General features: G+C 41.8%; 1 long non-coding RNA gene across 1 annotated transcript in view; it reads right to left on the minus strand.

Moving 5' to 3' along the window:
- The window catches only part of LOC148127414 (uncharacterized), a 148,696-nt gene that overhangs the window by 3,815 nt on the left and 119,879 nt on the right, over positions 1–25,002 (minus strand). Inside the window, exon 2 of the long non-coding RNA XR_015742371.1 lies at positions 31–114. This is a non-coding gene — a long non-coding RNA (uncharacterized LOC148127414). The remainder of the gene's footprint in view (positions 1–30; positions 115–25,002) is intronic.

Genomic DNA, 25,002 nt, shown 5'->3' on the forward strand with positions numbered 1-25,002 from the left:
CTTCCTCTATTTTCCCCAACCCCCACTTACACATAGGGAAGTCTGAAGGGTGGCATTTCTCATGGGTGTGTCTTCTTGATTCAGTATAAAGTACAGCTTTTCTTCAACATCTAGCTGAAAGAAAGAAAGGGGGCGGGGTTCCCCCGTTTTTAAAAACATCTTTATGAAAGCCCTACATGCATTTAGCTACATGCCTGAAAAAGGTTGAATCTATCAAAATCACTTCTGTCTAATTCATGTGGTAAAGAATAGATAAAACTGTGAGAATTGATTCTTTTTGGTCTTTGATAAATGCTGAGGTCACATCTTTCCCCCCTAAAGCTTTCAGTAAGGTTCCTGTCTCTTCTGGGTTGCTGCAGAATTTGGTACAATTTCTATTTCCAAATTTAAAGTGGCAACAAATGCACACACTCCAGGAATAATACAGAGAAACAATTTGGTTGTGCAACATAACTCAAGCAATATTCTTACATTGCATTTTTTAGATGAGACTTTGGGGGATGTTAACCACTTTGGGGGATGTTATATAAAGTAAGCTGATTCTAACTACAGGGTTGAAAATTCAGAACATGGAATTTAATTTTTTCTCTCACGATCAACATAGTAGTATTATGGCCAACAATTAATGTAGTGAATTGATTACAGGAACTGATACTGAGGAACTTATTCATGAATAAAACTTCTATAGACCCGTGTTTGTTTCAGTCAGGTTTTGGAACAGGTCTCAGTGGATTAATTTCTATGCATATCTTTAAATTAGTAAATCGAAGCTTGAGATGAATTGAGACATTTTATGATTACTTGAGGGGGAAATATTTGGTCATGCTGGGGTCAAGAATATTTTATTTTTATAGCTCTTAATGATGCTGGGCCTGATCTCAAATTACAAGTTTATGATACAGCTGTAAATACAAGTAATAAATATACTAACAATTAAAGCTTTACCATATTGAAAACACATACAGCATTTTAGCTGGATATTCTATCTTCTCCAAAATCTCTTGTTTTCATTTTGCCCAAGGTACTGTAGAGCATAAGGCTTAGTGCCAAAAACTCGATGTGATCTTTTAAAACATATTACATTATACATTATTTACTGCATGTTTATTGTTTGAACTTTGCATTTTGAAGGCAGAAAAACAACTTCTTTGGAAATATAACAATGTCATTTCATGAGTTGGTATGATTAAAGGTACCCATGGCACTGTTCAAATATCATGATTCCTTTCTCCTCTGTCTGGAAAGTGAAGCTTTCAGACTGATGGACACCTTTTTTTCCTTTGATGGGTCTGGGAAGATGATAGCTTGGCCTATTTTTAGTGTATGACACTCATTATGCCTATATAGATTATATCCAAGTCTCAGTTGCTGACATTGTAGGTTCCTCAAATCTTCTTGAACATCAAATTCTTTGCAGCAAACCCCAAAATGTCACCATCAAACTTTGAAAGGGACACTAGATGTTATTTTATGAGTAAATCCATCTTTTCTGGGAACTTTCCATCTCCACTTTAATGACCCAGCTGTCTAATAATTTCAACAGTTATGGCTGATAGTAGCACGCTAAAAGAAATGAAGCTAATGCCCAGTTATCTTTCCATTCTCTTTTCCATCTGCTATATTTCCTTTGGCTATTGAACTTAGCAGGTGTATGCCTTATTGAATTGCCAGAGCTGACTGATTCAGGTATCATTTAACCTTAGACTGACTTTCCAAGTACTCAAGTTAGAGGAAACATAGGAACTAGTTAAGCAACAAGAGAGCCACTTTGAGCTAGTTATTAAGGGACCAGACTAGAAACTTAGGAGAATGTGAATTCTAGTCATGTCTTGGGCATGAAAACTAGCTGGATGACTTTAGCGTTGTCACTCTCTCTCAGCCCGACAACTCTCACAGGGTTGTTCTTGTGGGGAAAATAGAAGAAGGAAGGACTATCAGGTATGTTTGTCACTTTGAGTTATTTATAAAAATAATAAAGGTGGGATTAAAAAAATCTAACCCTCCCCCCAAGTTTTAACTGACCAATTTTGCATAGAATTTTACATCAGCACAATAATAGTGGCATTTAAATTAATTATTCCTCACTCTATTCTTAAATTAAACTTGAAACTATATATTTCCTTTTTGAGTTCTTACAGTCTTTATTTTGATATCAGAAAGGTAAAGAGGATATGACTGGCAGTATTTCAGACAGACAGTGACCTTCTGCAATAGAGAACACATCTATACTTTAAGCCTTACATCCACTTGTCCCATCATAAAGGACGGGAAGCTAAGCAAATCAGAGCTCGAAGGTTCTAAGCAATATTTACAAACATACTATACAGTACTTTAAACTTTAATAAAAAATTGGGGGGGGGGATCTTGTAGGAGGAAATCTGACCCCATGTCACTTTATGGGTGTGTTCATATAATTTACTTGGCAACAGTACAGAAATGCTCTTGTACTCCCTTATTCTGAGACTAATTTCCTAACCTAAGCTAGATATCTGAGTTTTCCTAATGGAGTCCTATCCCAACTTGCTTAGCTTGCAAGATAGATAAGGTTGGCTAGATACTGTAGATTGGGGTCCCCAACCCCCAGGCCATGGCCCATTACCAGGCTGTGAGCCATTAGGAACCAGACCACAGAAGTTCATGCGTGCACATTCCCACTTGTCCAGGCAGCAGCCAAGCACATGTTCACGCTCTCCATTTGAGCAACTGGCCAGCATAAATGTACATCGCTCATGCAAATGGAGCTTCGTGTGCCTGCCACTCACGCAGAATCATCCCGTCTCCCCCGTCACCGGTTTGCAAAGTTGGAAAGATTGGGGAACTCTGCTATAGATTGCAGATTCTAGAAACATACATGCATGAAACAAAAAAAATCCAGAAAAAAATCTGAAATTTTGTATGACAAAAATCTAATAAATAGGAATAAAACCCTCTTCATAGATTGATTTGCCAGCTGCATCAATACTTCAATAAAATATATTTGATTGACAGTTTCATTGGTATTCTATAGTTTAATGAGGTCAGACACAAGGTCTTCACTTTCTCCTTCTTTTTAAATAAAACCTTTCATTTAGAAATGGGTCAAGGATAAGCACTGGCATCTGACGGAAAGTTTATGCAAAAAGAATATTATAGGCACAAAATTTATGCCAATAACATTGCAAAAGACATCAATAAGATGTTTAGTTTCTCTAATTTTACTTTGTAAAACTATTAAAAATAAATTCTTTTGAATTTTTATTTTGGAACATAAATGTTTGAGCTGCAATTGCTATTAAATAATCCTGTAGACCTTTTAGTTCCCTTGATTCCACCAAAAACTTTTTAAGTTTTGTGTTGTTCCAGTCAAAGCTTTTAAGATATTGTTGTTCACTATGTGTTCACTTCTCCCAATCAGAGGTAATGAAATAGTCTTCTTTTCTGCTCACAATACTCTCAAGTACTGATATTCAAATTAGATGGAGAAATTATATGTCTATACTAAAAACTAGTATGATGTGGGAATATAGGCAAGCTTATTGTCCACATCCTGGCATACCTGACCACTGCATGACAGTCTAACTTCTGTTATATGTTACATGTAATTATATGACCTCTGAACAGTCTAGTGCACAGGTGTCACAACTTGCAACATCACACGGTTGTCACATGATGTATCGTGACTTTCCCCCCTTCGCTAAATCACATGATGCATCTGGTCTGTGGGCCATGAGTTTGACATCCCTGGTCTAGTGATAGTCCAGAGGTCATATTACTAATTGTAAGTGGGGATTTAAACCTGCTGCTTAGATTTAGGACTCTATTGTTTCAGATTATTGTAGATACATTAGGATGCACATATTAAAGTACATAGCAACAATGGGATAAAACCCTATATAGGAATATTTTGGGCCAGACATAATGCTGGCAATTTTGTAAACTTGGTATTCAGTAAAGAATTTCAGTTTCACAGTCTGCGTGTATCTGTACAAAGGCTTTCTGATTATTTTGTCTCACAGACATTTTAGTTCAGGAAAATAGATCAGAATGATAACCTTTTCTCACTCACACAAACTACTGCTCACTTTGATGATCATTTCTGTGATTACATAGGAGTTGGTTAATATTTGAAGAGCTGGTGGCCTAACTAGAGCTACATCCTGTTCCTGGATTGCTCCATATCTCCATATGCTTTCATGTTATTCATATCTGCAGGTTAGCAACTTAGTAGTCTACAAATAAGGAGACATGAAAATATTTGTACTTAATTTCGAAGGGCACTTTCACATGAGTCTTTTGTCACTGTTTGGCTTCCAAATGCACATGTTTCTCTCTGAAAGTAATGCACCTTTGTAGAGAATTGATATAAGTTGATTCATTTATGTCAACATTCTCTACTTTGTGTCTAAGTTTATGGGGACACCACAAGTTCGGCTCTAACAATGCATGATTAAGGTTGCCTTCTGCATTCAATTTCCTTGATGAAAACCCAAAAGGGAAGAGGAACTAACATAGCTAGTGTAAGAGCTCAAACATCAGCTGAAGTACTTGGCACTCTAGCCGGATGCAATTATGAAGAGCATAATAGGTAACACATTGCCATAAAAACTCTTACCAATGAAGGATGAACTCATGGTGGCATATTATGCTATTTTCCTTGTCTTGCTGCAATATTAGTAAGTGCCAGTAATAACAGTGCCTCTTTTGCTAACCTCTGTTGTCCTCCCCAGCTCTCTGATTCCTTTCCAACCCTAAACAGCAAGACTGTAGCTATAGAATACTTAGCCTTAAGAATTTTTGTTTCTATAGAATAAAAAAAAATAATAATTGGCCACATTGGTTAAAATAAGGTGGCTTCCATCATAATTAGAACAAAAAGCTAAATCCCTTAGCTTCATCTTTTCTGTTTTAACCAATTTTCTCTGAACAAAATCAAGAGCCGCTGGGAAGATAAGGTTTCAAATGCAGGGTAGTGCTATCTATTTCCCCATTTCATGGGGAAGGCAGGGAAATCTAAGAATTGTAGTCCTCATAACTCAAGGACACTAGTTTGAAAAAGGCTGGAATTAAAGATTTTGAATCTTGTTAAAGCACGGCTTTGATCCCATCCAAAACTGATCCAAATATTGCCAACAGCATTGCAATTTTGAATACAGCAGAAGAATGAAATGACTTAAACACTATTTAGGTGCAATTAATTTAAGTATAGAAGGTTTTTTTTTTTAACTGTTCCTGATATAGGAAGACTTTTTATTTGGTTGAACCTGCAGTTGTGGGCAAACTGAACATATTATTCATAGCTCAATTCTACAGAGTTGAAGGACTTTTATCTCCCATTTCCTATAAAGCTGTGCAGCCAGTGTATGTTTCTCTTCCTGTCATCACAATCACTCAGTAATATGTAATGCTGTCATGTTTTGTGTAGAAGGGGCAAGACAGTGTTGGGAACTGACTGCTAGACAAAGCTAATTAGTCACACAAAGATCATGCTATATATTTATATTATTACCCTCTGATATTTATTTTGTATTATAGGTTATCACAGTGTAATATACTGTGTTTTCCCAAAAATAAGCCCGAGACTGATTTTTAAGCATGTGCCTAATATAAGCCCTACCCCCAAAATAAGCCCCAGTGAAGGAGGGTGAGCATGACCAGCACAGGTGGCAGCGAGTGCCTACGGGCTGACGGTGTCTGGCAGCAGCTGCAGCCCACTCAGTACAAGTGAATTGATTCCCTGTCCAAGCAGCAGGTGGAGGCAGAGGCAGGGGGAAGGCATGTGATCTGGATGTGTTATGTGGGCTGTGGAAAGCCAAGAGTTGGTGGGCTGGAGTGGTGGCCAGCTGCAGGAGGCTCATCTTTGCATGGCGGTATTGGCAGCAGATGGAGGCAGAGGTGCGGGGGGAAGGCAGGTGATCCGGACGTGCTTCCAGAAAGCTGAGAGTCAGTGGGTTGGAGCGGGTGGGCACCCACAGGAGGCTCATCTTCACATCTCTTGGTTTGCCTGAGGCCTGCGTGGCATAGCAGTATTGCCTGCCTTCCGCCTTGCACCTCTGCTTCCATCTGCTGCTGGTGCTGCCACATGAAGATGAGCCTCCTGTGGTCACCTGCCTGCTCTGGCCCACCAACACTCAGCTTTCCTACAGCCCATCCAGATCACTTGCCTCCCCCCTCACTACTTCTGCATGCTGCTTAGACAGGAAATCAACCCACCTGTGCTGCACAGGCTGCACAGCCCCGGAGTGCACTGACTAAGAGACCAGTGGGCTGCAGCTACTGCCAGATACAATAGGTCCCCGCACTCTTGCCACCTCTTGTGTGTGCACTGGGGAGTAGGGTGCCCAGCTGGCTGATCACCCTGAAATCATGTTTACCTGAAAATAAGCCCTAGTGGTTATTTTGGAGCCCCACCAAATATAAGACCAGGTCTTATTTTCAGGGAAATACAGTAGGATAAAATTGTGCTATATTTTATTATTCTAAAATTGCTTTATGACTTTATTAATAGCAATAACTTTTAAAATAATCTTCACAATAGCAATAGCACTAAGACTTATATACCAATCCATAATGCTTTATAGCACTCTCTGAGTGGTTTACAAATATCAGCATATTGCCTCCAACAATCTGGACCCTCATTTTGGAAGGCTGAGTCAACCTTGAACTGGTCAGGATCAAACTCTTGCCTGTGGGCAGAGTTTGCCTGCACTCTAACCACTGCTCCACGGCTCAGTTTTTAATCCACTGATTTTAACAATAGATTACTTAGATTAATATAAAAATATTTAATTGTTATGTTGAACGTAGTCTTAATATAAATATCAATTATAATCTATGTTTTGAGAAAATCCTTTTAATGAATTTCTGGACAAGGGCAGGATAAATTCTGGACAGGGGCAGGATAGAAGCACATGCAAGGTGTTGTACAGAGAAACTGTTTTTGTTTAGGTGGTGGGGCCATTTCTGTGGATTCTACAGGACAAGCAGAACCTACCAGATTTACTGTTGCAATGAATTCACAGTTTTGTACAATACTAGCAGAGATGGTATTCAGCAGGTTCTGACCAGTTCTGGAGAACCGGTAGCAGAACTTTTGAGTAGTTCGGAGAACTGGTAAATACCACCTCTGGCTGGCCCCACTCCCAACCCTAACCCTAACCCTGAGTCCCAGCTGGGTCTTCTTTTGTTGCTCTGCATAGGAGAATGGAGTTGAAAAGCAGGGCAGTAGGGTCGGGAGGGAATTTGATTTTTCAGTAAGCTTCCCTCAGCCGTGGAATGGGAATGGGAATTTTACAGTATCCTTTCCCTGCCATGGCCACCAAGCTACACCCACAGAATCGGTAGTAAACTTTTTGAATCCCACCGCTGAATACTAGTAATTCCATAGGTTTTATGGAAATGATTGACAGTCCTACAGTTTTATGTTATGCTGTTTAATAAAAATTTTGAGGTTTGAAATTAAATGTAACTCAATCTAAACTGAATAGATTTCTTGTCCTGTCTCTGTCCCTGTTTTGGAAAATGGCTCCTGTATACAACTTAGAGGTTAAACAAGGCCATTGAATTTTTTTTCAAAGACCCTTCTCTGCCCTGTGTTCTGGTGCAAGATCCAGACTTCCTCCAACAGTGGATGCCTTTTGCTTCATTATTGATAAGGAACTTGTGACCGAAAATACCTTCAAATTTGCATGGTTTGCAGATCTTTTTCTTTAAAGTCAATATTTTGAAAGTTATACGAATTCAGCTGTAATTGGTTTGCTTGTTCTTTGCCTTTAGTATTGAATTCCAGTTGTGCTTCTGGTTTAGATTATCATCTTGCCCCCGCCATTCATTCTCCAGGTGTTGTGTAGTGTTACATCACTGTGTGAACATTATACAATCAAACGATTGTGTCATTCTTAAAACTCCCAGCTTTTCCAACATGATTCCATAATCTGATAATGCACTCCAAATAATTTTCTTTACCTTCTTTAGAAAATTTGGAAACTCTAATCTTTATATGCTTGCTCTTTTTGCTCTCTTCCACCTATTTGTCTTTAATAATGAAATCACTGGTATATTTTGATATATGAAATGCTCTACATTCTAGAGCATAAACACTACTTAAAAAAAAATATCAACATTGGAACTAATCCAAGCTGTTTCCCAAGTTTCTCGGAACATGATTAAACAAAGCTCATCTTAAAATTTCTCATGCAAATTGGGAAGTAGTTCAAAAACACTGTCAAAGTGAACACATGGGGAATATATTCCTGATTCCTACATGAAATCAGATGGAGATGAAATAGAACTAGTGTCAGGTTCTTCCAATGCTGGAGGCAAAACCCATTGTGTTAAATGTTAGGAAATTTGGCTATCACTACTCTGGTTGTGCTGAACCTCCCATAGACTCAGTGCAGTATTAACTTGTGATGCAAGTCAGCACAGGTTGGATGCAGACAGGAAGGAAGGTTTAAGAGAAATGTCTTGACTGACACATAATTTCTAATGTAAAATCCATATCCCTCTTTTAATCAGATCTTTATCCAAGAGAAGCAAGATGATTAGGATGGCCTATTTCTAACTTTTGTTTCCTGAGAGAAATATGTTGTCCTCATTCAGTCAAGAAAGCAAAAGACTACCAACTTTTTCAACAAACCTTTGTATGCCAAATTCTAATTGCATTCAGGTATAAGGGATGCGGTGGCTCAGTGGCTAAGACGCTGAGCTTGTCAATCAGAAAGGTCGGCAGTTTGGTGGTTCAAATCCCTAGCACCACATAATGGGGGTGAGCTCCTGTTACTTGTCCCAGGTTCTGCCAACCTAGGAGTTCGAAAGCCTGTAAAAAGGCAAGTAGAAAAATAGGGACCACTTTGGTGAGAAGGTAACAGCATTCTGTGCGCCTTCAGCATTTAGTCATGCCAGCCACATGACCATGGAGACGTTTTCGTAAAGCACTGGCTCTTCAGCTTTGTAACAGAGATAAGCATTGCCCTCTAAAGCCAGAAACAACTAGCACGGATGTGCGAGGGGAACCTTTACCTTATAATTAGATAGGATCCATCCTATCACTGCCCACATTCCAATATAATACATGGAATTAATAAGAATTAATTTCAATAGAAGGAGACCTAGTTGTCAGAAGCTGAATAGGCAAAGGCATTTGGACAGTCCAGGGCTCTTGATCATCACCCACAGGCATCAAACAGGTAAAGCACCAATGTGTGTCTGATTAGCCATGTAGATTTTTAAAGTGCTTCTGAAAAAAACAGAAGTTTTGTTGCTTTAATTAAAATTAATTAATTAAGCATATATGTAGCCTTTGGCTTCATTAAAAATGTACTAATTTTTTTCATTTATGCAATATATTCCATAGCATTTGGAATGTAATATTCCATTTACTACTGCACCTAGGTAGCATAGTATTACATATTATTACATTTTATGGGTTATATCCCCCTTGAAATTGTATCCCTGATGAGTAGGGATAACATGCTCTGCTAGTTTTTTCAAGCTAGATACATTACATACTTTATTGAATTCATATACAGGAAGTATATTTAAATGAAACCTTCATATTAAGACACAAGATACCAGCAACCAAATGATTTGGATGCTTTGTGTATGTTACTTCAGCACTAGTTATTGACTGTATTCATTTGACTTCTATTCATTCATGACCCTATCTCTTCTTAAGTCCTACTTTCCTACTTGCATTCAGTCTACTTCAGTGATACTTCTGATATACCCAACTCACATTTACATGAAACAAGTGGAAAAAAGCGCTGTCATGAATATAACAATTTTCCAACCTTCTGTTTATATTCAGCCAAAACATTTCATAAGTCATACTATTACTCACTTAATATTAGGTGAATTTTTCTAAGCCAATAAATACATGGTAACCTTTCTTACAACAAAATATCTATCTCTATCTCTATCTCTATCTCTATCTCTATCTCTATCTCTATCTCTATCTCTATCTCTATCTATCTATCTATCTATCTATCTATCTATCTATCTATCTATCTATCTATCTATCTATCTATGTAAAAATAATTTCTGAACAATAACAATCTTCATATCCTATATTTCCAGAATTTTGCACATTACTACTTCTTCTGATCTTTCAATTATGATTCTGTCTAATACCTTCTCAGGCAAAAGCTAATCTGTAATAGATTTTCCTCCATCAGTCATTCAAGTCTGGGTCATCTCATGCCTTGACTACTGCTGTGAGCTCTACATGGGTCTATCCTTGAAAAGCATTCAGATGCTTCAACTGGTGCAGAGTGCAGCATCATAGACAGTCAGTGGGGCCATAGACTGGCCCATGTTATACCTCTGTTCCAGGAGCTGCACTGGGTGCTGTTTTGCTTCCAGGTGCAATTCAAGGAATTGGTTGGTTATTACCTTTAAAGCCTTGCATGGCATGTGACTTGGTTACTTGAGGAACCACCTCACCCTATGGGACAAGCCTGCCCCACCTGTGCCAGCAGAAAAGGCATGCTGAGGATCCCATTGGTCAAGGAATTTTGGCTGCTGGGGCCCAGGAGAATAGCTTTCTCTACCAAGCCTTTGAAACATCTTGCCCCCTGAGGTGAGTTATTGTCCATCAGTGCATGAAGACCTGGCTCTTCCGTATTCTATTCATAATTAAGTCTATAGTTCCAGCCTTTCTTTCCAAGTCATTGAGTCTTCCAACTACCCCTCTACTCTTTTTTTTATTTAACATTTATGCAATTAAAAAGAAACAAATGAACACACACACACACACACACACACATATATATATACATACATACACATATATACATTTTACAGCTAGCTTTAAGCACTGGTTACACTTGTGTTTTTCTATCATTGACGTATTCTACCTTGTTACAATAACTTCCTTGTCCTTTTAATGTCTTTAATTCTCTATAAACTTTGCAATTATTTACATGTCTCCCTTATTTTCTGATTATCAGAAAATATTATTGTCTGATTATCAGATGTTACCTTTTCTTCAGCCAATCATACCAGATATCCCATATTTTGTAATAGTCACTATCTTGGTTATTTTTTAATAGTTTGGTTAGACTGTCCATCTCAGCACACTCATGTATTTTTTTAATTATCATGTCTTCTGAGGGGATGGTGGTCGATTTCCAATTTGGGGCAAAGCTTATTCTAGCAGCAGTTATGATGTGCAGAATCAGATATTGTTTTTTTCCCCCCATTTTGGGGTCTATCCTGCCTAGTAAAAAATTTCAGGTTCAAATTTTAGTTCTTGTTTTATTATATCTAATTTCCAAATTCTATTTTTTTGCCAAAACTTCTGTGCACATGGGCAAGTCCACCACATGTGGAAATATGTTCCTTGGATGTAATTATACTTCCAGCAGTTCGGTGGCAAATTGGGGAACATCTTAGCTAATCTCTCTGGAGGTAAATGCCAACAATGTATCATTTTATATAGATTTTCTTTATAGGAAACTGACATAATTAATCTATAATTGGTCTGCCAGATATGATCCCACTGGTCTAAGTTGATATAAAGGCCCACATTCTTAGTCCAAATTATCATACTGTCTTTAACTGTTTCCTTTTTCAATTTATAGTCTAATAAGTATTTATAAATTTTACTGATCATTTTTCTTTCTTCTCCATGCCATATCTTATCTAATTCCTGTTGGATCATACTGAAACCAAATTGTTCACTTCTCTTTTTTATAGTGTATTTGTACAAAGGGCCACCATCCAATCTCAATTCCCTGGAGCCTTTGAGTTGCAACTAATTTAGAGGGCATCACATTGATGCATACTGCATCAAAAGGTTTTGCAGGAATGGAGTTGATTATCCAGATGCTCTATATTCCAAATTATGTTTAAGATTTCAGTTTTGCTGAAAAACAATGTTGAATAAGCCACAATTAAAATGAATCCCAACTACATGATGAAGTCACATAAATGTTTCCCTTGCGTAAGATTAAGAATGCGTAAACCACACACTCTATTTGTGTGATCTGGCAGTTTTCCACTGAAACTACCAAGACCAGGATGCTTATAAACATTAACTAAGGATCTATTGCCAAACGTCCAAACTCAATGAGTTCCAAACATCTGCAAGCTAGTAAGTTTATTATATACTCCTGACGGCAATACTGTTTTTTTTTTCTCATGTAATACAGCCATCACTATTGTTTCTCTGACTGAGAGTTGGAATATTATCATGACTTAAACTTCATAGCTGAAATTAATTTGAAGAACAATTCTAATGCAAATTGTACCGAGTAAAATTATATATACTGTATATAGATATAAAAAGAATTTGATGGTTTAGTGAAGCGGAAGCAGAAAATTTGGATCTTGCCAACGGCTGTTGCATAGAACTAATTTATTAATTAGGCATATTTTTTGAAAGTAAACTATAAAAATATTTGCAAAAATACATGTTCAAGTCTGAGTCTTTATTATATAGTATCTGAATATGAATTTTGTTTTCTGCATTTGAATTCTATTTTTTTAAAAAAAATGTTAATCAGGGCAGCTTCCTTTTATCCCTTTTACACACATGAGCTCCTCCCCCAGTGTGTATAAACCAAACATTTGGTTCTTTTTTTTTATTTGGGATGGTTTGGGTGGATAGCAAAGCAAAGTGGATGGGGAGATTTAAGACTCCAATTTCCTCCCTCAAAACATCCCCACCCCCAAAATTAAATATAGATCCATATTTTTACTGCAGCCTTTGACATGTTGGTGTGTCTTTTGAGTTGATAGGGACTGCATGTCTCTGATTAGATAGTCTGTAATACAGATTTGTAATATAGATAGTCTGATCAGATAGTCTGTAATATAGATTTTATAATTCTGTAAATCAAATCAAATGACAATTCACATTCTAAATTTCCATACAAATTACTTTGTTTTTCTTATACTTTTAATGCCCAGCTAGGTGGCAGCATCTAATTGACCTTGGCTGATTTTTAAAAGCTAAGTAGGATCAGACTTAGTACTCAGATAAGATACCACCCCCCAAAATTCTGTGGACTATAGATTAGACTAGTAAATGGGGACAAAAACATCCTGGAGGATGGTGATAGCAAACCACTTTTGCTGCTACCCAAATTATGCCTGCTTTCACTAAGTTCCCAGGAAGTGATATTTTGCCTTATACTTCTTGGAGGAATCTTTATTTCATAACTTCTAAAACAACTGATTTATTCAGAATAATTCTTCATATTTGGATTATTGTAAGAAGGAAATTCCAGTATTTACTCTAACAAATATTCTGAATGTTCTACAGCATACGATGCAAAATAAAAAAGAATACTTAAGGACAGTGTTCAGATTTTATCTCCCTGTGGGTCTTCAGAATCGTAATACTCAGACTTTCCTTCCTTAATAGGAAGATGTCTTTTGAACACATACACACGCATACATACAAGCATACACACAGATACAGAATCAACCCAGGGACATTCATTCACTCTGGCACAGAAGAAATAGTCCTAGATGCTTCAGGAACATATATTCAATAAGATGAAATATGACAAAAATCTTCCCCTACTAACTCTATTTTTCTATATGCTTAAAACCCACTATGGTACCCTCAACATGAATAGTAAGTAGAGAAATGATACAGATAGTCGATTTGTGACCACAACTGATCCAGTGGTGGGATTCAAATTTTTTTACTAATGGTTCTGTGGGCATGTCTTAGTGGATGTGGCAGGGGAAGGATACTGCAAAATCTCCATTCCCTCCCCACCCCACTAACCTGCTTTCCAGCTCCGTTCTCTTGTGGAGGGCAACCAAAGAAGACCCAGCCGATCAGCTTGGACTTGGGAGGCAGAGACTAGATGGGGCAGGGCCAGTCAGAGGTGGTATTTGCTGGTTCTCTGAACTACTCAAAATTTCCACTACCGGTTTTCCAGAACTGGTCAGAACCTGCTGAATACAACCTCTGAACTGATCCCAAAATTTCCATTGGTAAGCAAGACAGTTAAGTGAATTTCCCACCCACCCCTTTTGCGACCATTCTTGCCGCAGTTGTTAAGTGAATCACTGCAGTTGTTAAATGAGTAACAAAATCATTACATGAATCTGGCTTCCCCACTGACTTTGCTTGTCAGAAGGTTGCAAAAGGTGAAAACATGGCCCTGGGACACTTCAACTGCCAGTTGCCCAGCATCTGAATTTTGATTACATGACCATGGGCATGCTGCAATGGCCATAACTGTGAAAAATGGTCATAAGTGCTGTAGTAATTTTTCAGTGCTGTAGTAATTTTCAGTGGTCATTAAAAAATGGTTATATGTTGAGAATTACGTATATAAAACAGACAAACTATGTGTTAAGTTTGAGCAATGAGAGGCTGAACCAGAGCATGAGTGCAACAATACTTTATTATAACAATAAAGGGCTGACCGTGCTTGCCACGCCTGGAACTGGCTCGCAGCAATCAGCAACTGGTTGGACTCCGCAGCCTGCTTTTATAGCTGGCTGCTGGGGAGAACCAACCAATGAGGAAAGGGGGAAGAACGCCCACACAAAGTGAGTGGACCTGAGTGAGAACTCCTAGAGTTCTCAGGACATAACACCCCTTCCCCCCAGATGCGAACATGCATAGTCTTTGAGGTAGGCAGGAGGTTTATGTTGGCGCCCGGAACGGCGTAGTTCTGGAACATCGTCTGTTCGTCCGGGGTCTGCCTGGGAAGGCAGAGTCGGCAAAGTGTCCCCAGTGTGCCCCTCGGTTTGGGCCTGCCCAGGGCTCGTAGGGTTGATCACTGGGGGTGTGCTCCTGTAGACTGGATCGGGCTGGTCAACTGTCTGGGCGCCGCTGTCTGTGTTCGGGCTTCCGGAAATGGCTGTCGGTGTGAACTGATCGCCGGGCGTGATGTGGATGTGAGGCTGAGGATGAAGCCTCCCCTCGTCTTGTGCCTCTGGGTCCCTGCTGTCGATGGTGCTGAGGCGTCTACGCAGTTGGTCTATGTGCCTTCTCCAGACGCGGCCATCCTCCAGTCTGACCCGATACGACCGCGGCCCGGTGATGGCTACGATATCGCCCGGGATCCACAGGGGGTCTCCAGCAAAGTTCCTCGCGAAAACTGGCTCCTGTAAGATAAAATGTCTAACCCCCGATGTGGAAGCGAGGGGAGAGTCAGGGCAGTACTGTGGGTGTAGTCTGTCCAATACAGTCCTCAGGCGCCTGCCCATCAGGAGCTCAGCTGGGGACTTATTGGTGACTGAACAAGGAGTTGAGTGCTGGCTCATCAGGAACCGCGAGAGTTTGTGGTGCCAGTCATCCTTGTTGAACCTTGCCAGGGCTTCTTTAGTGGTCCTGACGGCCCTTTCAGCCAATCCGTTACTGGCAGGATGAAATGGGGCTGTGAAAATGTGGCGGATACCCAGGTTGGCCGCGAAACGGCTGAACTCAGTCGATGCGAACTGTGGGCCATTATCGGAGACAATGGAGTCGGGTAGCCCGTGCGTTACGAACAGGTGTGTTAATACGTTGGTCATTGCTAGTGTGGTGGTCGTGGATAGCTGTGCTACGTCAATCCATTTGGAATAGGCGTCCACGACCACTAGGAACATCTTCCCATGCAGAGGGCCGGCCAGGTCAATGTGAATTCTGGACCAAGGAGCGCTGGCGCTTTCCCATCTAGTAGGGGTGGCAATGGGGGGAGCAGGACGGGATTCCTGGCAAATGCTGCAGGAACTTACCCAATTGACAATGTCCTCGTCTAGACCCGGCCACCACACGTAGCTGCGTGCTAACGCCTTCATTCTCACGATGCCAGGATGTCCCACATGCAATGCTTCCAGAACTCGGGTACTCAGTGAGGCCGGGATGACCACTCGAGTGCCCCATAGTAGACAGCCCTGCAGACTTGACAATTCCTGCATGCGAGTCTTAAAAGGTGTGAATTTGTTATCAACATTGCCACCCGGCCACCCCCTCCTCACCCAGTCGAGCACCTGGGTGAGTGTTTGGTCTGCCTTGGTTTTAGCAGCAATGTCCAGGGCAGTGATGGGTAGGTCCAACTGGGTGATCTCGAAAATAGCGTGGACAGGAGCAGGGTCTTCAGCCGGGGCAGGCAAGGGGCAGCGACTGAGTGCGTCAGCGTGGGACAGTGTTTTACCCGGGCGGTGTATAAGTCTGTAGGAGTAAGCTGCTAGGAAGAGAGTCCACCTAGTCATCCTAGGGGAGAGGACTTGAGGGGTCTGCTTGTCCCCGGCTAGTAGGCCCAGGAGGGGTTTGTGGTCCGTGACCAGCTCGAAAAAATGGCCAAAAGGAATTCGTGAAATTTTTCACGGCTGCAACAACTGCTAGGGCTTCCTTATCGATCTGGCTGTAATTGCGCTCCGTAGCAGAGAGCGTCCTTGAGAAAAAAGCGATGGGAGCCTCGGCGCCATTGGGAAGCCTGTGACTTAGTACCGCCCCAATTCCAAAAGGGAGGCGTCTGCTGCCAGTACTAAAGGGAGGTTAGGGTCAAATTGAATAAGTACCGCCTCCGACGTGAGTAGTGATTTGACGGCGTGAAAGGCATGGTCTTCTTTGTGCCCCCAGTGCCAGGGTGACTTTTTATCCAGTAATCTGTGTAGGGGTTCAGCTACTGATGCTTTATGGGGCAAAAAGGATGCGTAAAAGTTCAATAGCCCCAAGAACGCCTGTAGTTCAGTTTTGGAGGTTGGAGTGGGTGCCTCGTGGATTGCCTTAACCTTGGACTCCAGGGGTGAATGCCAGAGGCGTCAATTTTATAACCCAGAAAGTCCACCTGTCTAGTGGCAATGGCACATTTTTCTTTTTCAACTTGAGGCCATGCTGTCTGAACCTCTCTAACACAGCTCGAACTCTTTGGAAGAGTTGGGGTCTGTCCCTGGCCGAGACTAAGATGTCGTCGAAGTAGGGTACTACACCAGGGAGGCCCTGCAAAATCCGCTCCATGAGGGATTGAAAAATACCAGGGGCAACACTTACGCCCAACTTGGAGACGCTTGCATCGGAAGGCACCCCTGTGAGTGACAATTGTCTGGAGTTCCGCTGTTTGGTTATCTACAGGGAACTGTTGATATGCTTGAGACATGTCCAATTTAGCAAAAATGCTGCCTGGTTCGAATGTGTGTAATAAGTGCTGGATGACGGGCACAGGATAAGCGCTAACTTGTAGAAATTTATTGATTGTCGTCTTGTAGTCCGAGCAAATTCTCAGGCTACCGTCTTTTTGAGGGTGTGACAATGGGCGTCTCCCACTTGGCGAAATCTGTTGGCTCAATGACCCCTTGTTTTAATAGTTTATCCAATTCCGCATCTAGTTTTGGCCGAATAGCAAATGGGACCCTACGCGGTTTTAGCCTGATTGGGACTGCTTGGGGGTCAACTGAGAATGAGATGGGGTACCGTTATAACACCCCAGCTCTTCGCTGAATACATCTGAGTAATCAGCGAATAAGGAGTCAGTGTCTGAGGTTGAGACAGCATGGACTCCTGTTAGCCCTAGGCCGAGATGGGGAAACCAATCGAGCCCCAATAAGGTGGGTAGATTGCCGTTAACTACCACTAGAGGTAGGTGACCTTTAAAAGCTTTAAAACTGACAAGAAACTTGCCTCTGCCGATTACAGGAATGGTCTTCCCCTGGTAGTCCTTCAGGCCAAACTGGCATCTCTGGAGCCGGCTAGTGGATAGGCTTGGTTGGAGCCTCTTAAGGGTGTTCCACGAGATAATTGAGAGCGCTGACCCTGTGTCAACCTCCATGCGGACGCAGTTTACCTTCTAGGGAAGCGGAGAGAGAAATTTTACTAACAGTGTGGCAAGTGTGCTTGGCAAGGTGGTGCGTGCGACAGTTCAGTACTTGCCTCTGTGGTCCCCAGTGCGAGGAGGGTGCCTTTGTGCTGCGCTTTGGGGGCTTGGCAGACTCTCGCGATGTGTCCCCTTTTATGGCAGTTATTGCAGGTGGCTCCTTTAAACTTGCAGGTGGCCCTCTGATGAGATCCCCCACAGGCTAGGCACAGGGTGATGTGCTTGGGTGGACCGATGTTTTCTTGTTTGGCTCCTACCTGCGGCCGTCTGTCGTTGGATAGGCGGTGGACTTCGTTTTCATCACTGATGGTTTCCTCTGCTACCACCTCCTCAGAGTGGACTGGGAGTGATGTCAGCTTGGCACTTGGCCCCTGGATTTCGGTGGCTGAGTTTGTTGCCAGCTCAGCTGCCAAGGCCTCCTCGACTGCTTGTGCGAGGTTGAGGTCTTTTTTTGCGAGAAGGCGCCTTTGCAGGTGGAGGTCCTTGACCCCGCAGACTAATTGATCGAGGAGCATGTCCTCCAGGTAGGTTCCAAACCCACAATGCAGTGCTGCTGTTCTGAGAGCGGCCATATATTGATTGATGGTCTCCTTGCTCGATTGCTTCCTCATACGGAAGGTGAATCTCCTGGCAATCTGTGAGGGCCTGGGGAATAGTGGTTAGTGAGAATTTCAAGTAACTCAGACCACGGAAGCGTTTTTCAACTCACGAGGAGCCACGAGCGCTGCGGCAGTATCGTGACGGTGGCTCCACAGTAGATTAGGAAATACGATTTTTCCGATGCTCTCCCGCATCCGCCAGGCCAACTGCATCGATATAATGATTAAAGCGGTTCTTATACGATTCCCACTTCTCCTCGTCTGGTTTGAATGCCGGGAAGACTGGATTGGAACTCATGGTGCTGGGACCGGTTGAACCACCTGAGGAAAAAATCTCTCTGGGGCAGCAGACAATGTTTTAGTGCCCGTGGTGGGCAAGTGATTTCAGCTCAGGAGAGGCTGTTTGCAATCCTCTCTTTCTCTCTGGGTTAACCACGTTTGGCTGTTAGCCGTTGATGGCATTTGGATTCGCGCCTGAGTGGGCGTCAGTGACTGGCTACAGCGCTGTGCTGTACCTTTTAGGTTTGAAATTCAAATGACAACCGTTTGAATTTCGCGCCTGATACTGAGCGGCTGCGGCTCGCAGCGCTTCACTTTCCCTGTAGCTGGGCTAACAAGCGGCTACAGACGCTTCTAACTTTCGATTCTGACCGCTCTCTCTGGCTGCGGATCAGCGTTTGCTTCTTATCGCTTGCTGGCCGCTTTCTCTGTCAGCGGATCAGCGTTTGCTCTTTTTGTTTGCTCTTTTTGTTGGCTGACCGCTCTCTCTGGCTGCGGATCAGCGTTTCTCTTATCGCCGGCCGATTGCTCTCTCTGGGCTGCGGATCGGCGGCTAGTGACTCAGCGGTTGCATGGTGCTTCTGGTAGCCATCCCATCCTCGTCGCCAGTGTTAAGTTTGAGCAATGAGAGGCTGAACCAGAGCATGAGTGCAACAATACTTTATTATAACAATAAAGGGCTGACCGTGCTTGCCACGCCTGGAACTGGCTCGCAGCAATCAGCAACTGGTTGGACCCCGCAGCCTGCTTTTATAGCTGGCTGCTGGGGAGAACCAACCAATGAGGAAAGGGGAAAGAACGCCCACTCAAAGTGAGTGGACCTGAGTGAGAACTCCTAGAGTTCTCAGGACATAACACTATGATTTGAGGGGCTGCCACAAAGAAGAGGGTGGGGTCAAATTATTCTCTGAAGCACCAGAAGACAAGACAAGAAACAATGGTTGGAAACTAATCAAAGGGAGAAGCAACCTGGAATTAAAGAGACACTTCCTAACAGTGAGGACAATTAACCAGTGGAACAGAAGTTGCCTTCAGAAATTGCGGGCGCTCCATCACTGGAGGATTTTAAGAAGAGTCTAGACCAGGGGTGTCAAACTCAAGGCCCATGGGCTGCATCCAGCCCACAGAATACTTAGATTTGGCCCACAGGGCTGCCCTAGCAACAGTAAAGTGCCTCTGACAGCGAAAATGGTGAAACAGGCCTGCAGTGCCTCTGACAGTGAAAATGGCGCTCAGGAGGGCTGCATGCAGCCTTCCTGAGCTCTGTTTTTGCTGGCAGAGGGTTGCAGGAGACTGCCACAGCCAAAAACAGAGCTTGGGAGAATGCTTGGGCCATCACAGGTGCCCGTGACATGAGTGATTTTGAGCTGGCCATGCCCACCCCAGTCCCTCAAAGTGAAACACAAACCTGATGCAGCCCTCAATGAAATTGAGCTTGACACCCCTCATCTAGACAGTCACTTACCTGAAATGGTACTATAGGTTCTCCTGCTTGAGCAGTAGGCTGGACTAGAAGACCTCCAAGGTCCCTTCCAGCTCATTCTATTCTATTCTATGCATGTAGTCAGGGACAGTGGCAGAGCTGTCTATTTTTGTTTGAAGGGTGGAAATCTGGAGGTTTTTCTTTTTGTTTGACAACAATCTTAAGCCTGTTTTCAAACTCACACTATTCTACAGCCTTTATGCATGTCCTGTTCAAAATAAGAAAAAAAGCCATGCTGTGGATTTTTATTAATTACAAACAGGAGGTAGATAACAAGTAGTCCAGGGTTACAAATGTGTGGAGGGGGCTGAGAGGAAAATAGAACAGAGGTTTGGGCTTGTGCTCTATAGAGACTCCAAGTGAGTGAATGAGGGATGATAATGTCAGAAGAGAAAGGGATTTTAAATAGAATGGAGGAGGAGGAGGAGGAGGAGGAGGAGGAAGGAATGCTGGAGAAGTGGAACATGTTGGAGATTGGCCAAGTGAGCCAGAGGCTGTGGGCAAGTTGTGGGCTGTTGTTGTGTCTGCCAGAGCCTGGAGTGATGAAAAAGAAAATTGAAGTAGTGAAAAGAGAGATAAGTTAGACCTGCAGAGTTAACCAAACAATAGAATAATAGAGTTGGGAGGGACCTTGGAGGACTTCTAGTCCAACCCCCTGCTTAGGCAGGAAACCCTATACCATTTCAGACAAATGGATATCCAATCTCTTCTTAAAAACTTCCAGTGTCGGAGCACCCATAATGTCTGGAGGCAAGTTGTTCCACTGATTACAATTATTCTAACTATTAGGAAATTTCTCCTTATTTCTAGATTGTTTCTCTCCTTAAATAGTCCCCACCCATTGCTTCTTGTCCTGCCTTTGGATAATAGCTTGACTCCCTCTTCTTTATGGCAACCCCTGAGATATTAGAATGTTGGTATCATTGCTTCTTGTCCTGCCTTTGGAGAATAGGTTGAGCCCCCCTTCTTTGTGGCAGCTCCTTTGATATGGAACACTGCTATCATGTCCTTCTTTTCTTTAAACTAGGTGTACCTAACTAGGTGTAGCAACCGTTCTTTATGTTGTTTTAGCCTCCAGTCCCCTAATCATCTTGTTGCTCTTCTCTGCACTAGAGCAGTGGTGGTATTCGACCGGTTCTGGACCGGTTCTGGAGAGCCAGTAGCAGTGATGAGCAGTAGAGACCGAACCGGTTCTCTTTGCTGCTCTGTGTTTGGCCCACCTGCCCGCCCGGCTCCCATACTCATTTTTATGGGCAGAATTCAAAGCACAGCTGCTCTGCGCAGCACAGAATAGCGCTGCGTGGCAGCTGCTGCAGTGACCACCATCGTGCAGGCTTGCAGGGGGCAAGTTAGAACGCCTCTGGCCTGCGCAAAGTGCGTGTTTGGCGCGTGTGTGCACGCAAAGTGTCTGCATGCAAACCGGTGGCAACTTTATTTGAATACCACCACTGCACTAGAGTCTCAAACAGTGGTGGTATTCTACTGGTTCGGCTCAGTTCGCCCAAACCAGTAACTCCGAGGATAATTTGTGAGCAAACTGGTTCACTCTGATAATGAGCTGCTGGGCCCTCCTACCCACCCGGCTCTATACTGACCATTATTTCCTGCTTTTCAACTTCAGCTGCTTCACGCATCAGCTGTTTTACACACAAGGCTTGCAGCAGAAGGTGAGTTGCAAACACTGCACATGTGCAAAGTGCATGTTTGGTGCGTGCATGTGACCAAACTGGTAGGAAAATTTTTTGAAACCCACCACTGGTCTCAACATATTTTTTATCTCATGGCAACCAAAACTGGATGGAGTATTCCTTGGCCTTATCAAGGCATTATAAAGTGGCATTAACACTTCACATGATCTTGATCCTCTCCCTCTATTAATGCAGCTTAAAACTGTTGGTTTTTTTAGCAGCTGCAGCACACTACTGGCTCATATTTAAGTGATTGTCCATTAGGACTCCAATATCCTTCTTGCAGTTATTACTATTGAGCCAAATATCATACTATACTATATTTATGTATTTGGTTTTTCTTGCCTAAGATCAGCATCGGAAGCACATGCGAGACTGAGAAGTAGAGGTGGGAACTGCCTGTATCTACCTGGGGTTCCACTGCCAATCAGTGAGAGAGCAATAGCAGAAAGATGTTTACATTACACTTTTTGTGCATCACTTCAGAGGGCAAATGGACTGGAGGAGGAAAGTGGGATAGATTGCAACTGGACTATGGAAAAGCAAATTTGAGGATTGCGTAACTGAAGGTGTGGATGGATGATGGCTTGGAATTGGTGGAGGAGATATTAAATGATTGGTCAAAGAGGGCCTTTGCACAACTTCATATAATTTATCAGATGACTTTTCCTGGAATGGGTGGTTTTAATGATGCTCACTCCTATCATTTTCATCTCATGTTTAGTTTGTTGCAACTCAAATTTATAAAGGGCAGCCCTTGAAAACTATTTGAAAATGACACCTGCTTCAGAATGCAGTGTCATAGATAGTTATGGCTTCATTTGGCTTGGTTTCTTACACCCCTCTCTCTGTGTTGATTAGACCTCCATCTATATTGATCATTACCTTTAAAATCTTTTACAATTTAGAGTGTGGGTAACTTTGAGATTGCCTGTTCTGCATGGAATCTGTTTGTCCAATGAGATCTAGGGGACATCATACTATAGATCCTATATCAGAGGGAATATTGTCATTAGAAGGTCCAAGAAATGAATCTTCTTTGTTATGGTTCCTCATCTGGAACAGCTTCCCCCCTGGAGTGGTCCATCCCTATTAGTGTTTTGAAGAACATAAAGAACTTGGTTTTCTGGAGTATTTGAGGGACACAATGGAAGAACTGTTATTGCTCCCAAGTAGTAAAAGTGAAAAAGATGTTTGATGTACTGAGATCATGAATGTTTGTTACTTGATTTCATTTAATCTTAATAAGATCTAATCTATTTTCTATGGCCAGCCTGCTTAAGTGCTCACACTTATTTCTACTTAAGCCTTCTAGACTATTTATGTGAGAAATGGTTTATAATTATAAATATGCCAATATAACCAACAGAATTACAACTAAGCTAATATAAAGAGAAATCTAGTTAAAACTATTCTGTTATTATTGTTATTAGTATATATGTTAATATTTCCTTTTGTTCTCTCTGCTTTTCTGTGAATGATATGTCCTGACTATACACTGTATTCAAAATGTTTATGAATAAACAATATAGGCAAGAAAAAAATAGAGTATTTATGTGAGGTCCTATATCTTTGTCAATGACTTCTTAAAAGAAATGTTGTGATTTATTTGCTGCTTCTGTAGTTTTTGACTGTGAGAGATACAATATCCAGTTCAGTTGCATGTGTGTAGACTTTTAGCTGCTCTTTTAAAACATAACATTGCCTAGAGCATACCATCATGGTCTATACTTCATACTTCATATGGAGCCACTTGAACAGAATCAAGACATGCCACACTAGAACTAGGGCAAAGCTCTTTAAGTAGGGAATGGCTGAGAGCCCATAATGTGACTTTGGTGTACCGGAACAAATAATAATACACATAATCCAAGAATGTCCCCTCAGGAGATTTCAAGACACCTGGGATGATCTCATCACAGCCACACCAGAAGCAGTTAACTGGTTAGCTTTCTTAGATATTGAACCATAACATGTATCCTATTGCAACTTTATGGCGCCACAATGAGCCACGGTGGTGCAGTGGTTAGAAGGCTACTTCTGCTGACTGCCAGCTGAGTGCAATTTGACAGATCAAATCCCACCAGGCTCAAGGTTGGCTCAGCCTACCATCCTTCTGAGGTGGGTAAAATGAGGACCCAGATAGTTGGGGGCAATATGCTGACTCTGTAAACCACTTAGAGAGGGCTATAAAGCACTGTGAAGTGGTCTATAAGTCTAACCGCTATTGCTATAGTGTGGCGATTTTATCATGATTTTACCCTAATATATCAGTGATTGCATGACCTATGTAGATGCCATATGCTAAATAAATAAATAAAAAAATTAATCTTAATTACTCCAGGAAGAGTTGCATGTTACAGAGTCTCTGTGACACAACAGACAGGCACAGACAACTACAATAAGAATGTACAAGTAATCCTTATGACTGTAATTGAACCTGGAATTATGGTTTTTAGTTGTGGCAGACATGAAATCAGTCATCATGTGACCATGCCACATTTTACAACCTTTTTTGTGGCTGTTATTAAATGAACACTGTGGTTGTTAAAGAAATGTGATGATCAGTAAGCAAAAAAAAGATGGTATTAAGTGGACCTGCTATACAAAATGGTGTTTTTTGCGGGAAATGCTGGTTTCCAATTAAAAAATGCTTAAAATCACAGTCATGTGACCACAGGACTTTGCAAATTTACTTTATATGTGGGCTGGTTGCCAAACATAAAATGCATTTCTATAACTACAGGGGGGAAGGCAGCTCTCAGAACTTCAAAATGAGGTCATTAATAGCTCTAGAAAGGTCTTCAAATGGTTGAATAACTACAAATGGTTGTTAAGCAACTAGTTGTAAGTTGAGGACTACCTGAAAATACATAAATAAATGTGGCCATTGGGACCCAGATCACTCCTTCTAGCTAAAGGTGACTTTTGTTCATGTGAAATTCAGTAGGGTTTAGAGCAGTGCAGTCAGATTTCAAATTTGGATAATCTATTTCACACTTTTTATGCACCATTTCAGATCATTTTAATTAATATTTCTCACATTAAAGATGATATCCTAAAGCAAATTGTACCCCAACATTTGATCTCCCTGCTGACATCTCTTTTGTGTTTGGCTCCTGCAGCAGTTCTAGTAGCAACATCTACAGTTATCATTGCAGTTATCATTGCACGGATAAAAAGCAGTCTGTACTGTCATGCTGCAAGCT

The sequence above is a fragment of the Pseudonaja textilis genome, chromosome 2 (genome assembly GCF_049901715.1).
Source record: "Pseudonaja textilis isolate UNSWEBS1 chromosome 2, rPseTex1.2, whole genome shotgun sequence".
In the NCBI taxonomy this organism is placed as follows: domain Eukaryota; kingdom Metazoa; phylum Chordata; class Lepidosauria; order Squamata; family Elapidae; genus Pseudonaja; species Pseudonaja textilis.